We start from the raw sequence: 2,733 nt of genomic DNA, 5'->3' as shown, positions 1-2,733 counted from the left end.
GATCCTAGGAATCCATATGGTGGAAGGACACACACACACACACACACACAAATAAAATTTAAAAAGATTATATTACCTAATGATAGTATTTTCATTCTGGTTTGTGTATATGTATTCTGAGCTGCCAGTGCCTTTTCAAGAACGCTGTCATTAAGTGTCATTTGCGTGTATCTTATTAGAAACGTATTTTTAAAAAGGTGGGAAGCTGCCTTGCTCACATCTGCACTAATGTGCTTGTTTCCTGAGATCAAGTGTAAGAGTCTTGATTCAGAGCAGATTGCCTGTGGGTTTGATGAGATCCAACAGAAAGAGTAGTGGAAATGGCCCTCTCACCCTAGGGTGAGTAAGGAGGTAGTAGCCAGAACCAGAAGCCACACCCATCTTCTCTGTGGGACAAAGAGCCTTCATGGAAGTTCTGGGTCAGCACATCCAAGTAACCAAGAGGGACCTGCCATCTTAAATTGTTTAATAGATATCTGGAGTGGTCAAGAATCACAGAAAGTAGGGCCTGGTAGAAAGGTCGCTGGAGGAGCTGGAGGATGTAGCTGCATCCACTCTCTTTTAGCTGGAGGTTCTTCCTGGAGGGGATCAAGCAGAGGGAAGGAAGAAGGTTCAAGTTTACTTAACATCAAGCATGAGTTTTATATGGGACTAAATATACTAAATTCTAGAACCAGACTTTTCTTGTGTCAGAGAGCAATCAGAATATTGTTCACTTCTTGTGGTGAGTGATAAACTGTTTTTCACACATGGGCAAAGATCAGCTTGCACCCTCAGGCACCTAATTCTAGCTGTTCTTTGGAGAAGTTACCATTATAAAGAACTCCAGAGAATGGCAGGGGCTTCAAAGGAATAGTAGTTACTCAAAGGTGAAAGGCGTTGGGGTGTAGAGTATTTCTGGCTGAGGAAGAGAAAACACATTTTAAGATGGATTCTGTTTTGACAGTAGATCAGACGTGGGAAGCAGAAAAGTTCTTCTTTACCGATGACTAAGTTTTCTGGTTTGGGGGATGTGATGCCTTGCAGTTCCCATAAGCGACTGGAGGCACACAAAAGGAGGGGCAGATTTTGTTGGCTGAGAGGGAGACAGAGTTTTGTTGATGTAGCTCAGTTGGTAGAGTACCTGGCTAGCATGCAGAAAGCTCTGGATTCAAGCCCTACTACTGCATAATGCTGGGTGCGGTGGTTCATGCCTGTAATTCCAATATTGCAGAGGTAGGGGCAGGAAAAGCAGAAGTTAATGTTATCCTAACTTACATAGTAAGTTTGAGGACATCCTAAGTTGGAGAGTCTGATGCAAATAGACAAAAAAAGGGAGTTGTTTTGTAACTGGTGGGACTGCCACAACCCAGAGTGATCTGAGGGAGACTCAGGTGGGATGTCTGCGGGGTTTTTTCCTGATTGTTGACTGAAGTGGGACACATAGCTCCCTGAGGCCAGGGCCATCCCTGATTAGGTGGTCCTGTGCTTCCTGAGGAAGCAAGCTCAGCAAGCCAGTAGCAGCCATGGTCTCCTCTTTAGTTTCTTCCTCCAGCTTTCTCCCTTGAATCTCCTCAGGGACAGACTGACCTGAAGGGCTAGCCAAGTCACTTCCTCTCCTTCCCAAGCTGCTTTTGGTCAGAATGCTTTATAGTAGCAACTGAAGAGCAAACTAGAACAGAGCTCCATTTTAAAATACAAAGTGAAGCCAGCTATAGTGGCCTACTCCTTTAACCACAGCTCTTGAGAAACAGAGGCAGGTGGATGTCTGTGAGTTTGAGGCCAATCTAGCTTATATAGATACTTACAGGCCAGCCAGGCTACATTCTGAGACTTTTTGAAATAACTACAATAATCAATTAGCCAACCAATCAAACAACACTGCCTTCTCTCCCAAAATAAGGTGGGGACATTGTTGTGTTAGGAGGTGGCTGGTATCTGGATAGATTACACCAGACCTCCACAGTCCCACAAGAATAGGTTTATAGGGGAGAAGCAGGAAAGAGGAGAGGAAGAAGAAGGGAGACGAAGGGGCAAGGGGGTTGGGCTCTCTGCCTTTTATTTGAGCCATGATGTAATCACACTCACCACCATGCATAGGCGAGGCACACAGGTGTGTGGCGGTTGCCATGGCAACAGATGCAAGAGAGTCCTTGTTGCCTAGGGGTGATGTCATCGCTGGATTCAGAGATTGTAAACAGCTTCTGATGCCAATAGACATGACTAAGGCTGTCACCCCAATGTTATCTCCATGCTTAATTTGTTCTTCATGTAGGCTCACATCTGTACCACACACACACACACACACACACACACACACACACACACACACACACAGTGAATAGAGCATTGGGTGGGCAGAAGGGTGGGAATAGTATCAATAACTAATAGGGAGTAGCAAAGCCACTGTAAAGGAGGCGGGAGCTCTAGATCAAACCCCCTGATGCTCTCTGACCCTTTATTACAGTTCCTCACGTTGTGGTGACCCCCATTCTAAAATTCTTTTCATTGTTACCTCATGACTGTAATTTTGCTACTGTCATGAATTGGAAGGTGTCTTCCCATGGTCTTAGGTGACCCCTGTGATAAGGTCATTCTACTCCAAAGGAGGTCGAGACCCACAGGTTGAGAACCACTGTTCTAAGGAGCCATGGAGGGTAGTAACTTCACTGCTAGAATAGCCAGCAAGGCTTTGGCCACACAGTCATGCCTTTCAACAGCACAAGCAGATATATTATCCTGCATATCCTGCAT

General features: G+C 45.2%; 1 long non-coding RNA gene across 1 annotated transcript; it reads right to left on the bottom strand.

Moving 5' to 3' along the window:
- Positions 1-449: 449 nt before the first annotated feature.
- On the bottom strand, positions 450-2,423 carry LOC116083661. The gene is made up of 2 exons (XR_004115841.1): positions 2,068-2,423; positions 450-578 (listed from the first exon to the last, which is right to left on the bottom strand). It is a non-coding gene; the product is annotated as an uncharacterized LOC116083661 (long non-coding RNA).
- Positions 2,424-2,733: the final 310 nt, after the last annotated feature.

This window comes from Mastomys coucha, unplaced genomic scaffold, assembly GCF_008632895.1.
Source record: "Mastomys coucha isolate ucsf_1 unplaced genomic scaffold, UCSF_Mcou_1 pScaffold8, whole genome shotgun sequence".
Taxonomy (NCBI): Eukaryota; Metazoa; Chordata; class Mammalia; order Rodentia; family Muridae; genus Mastomys; species Mastomys coucha.
Note: the sequence above shows the minus strand (reverse complement) of the source record. Positions and strands in the feature narration are given on the sequence as shown.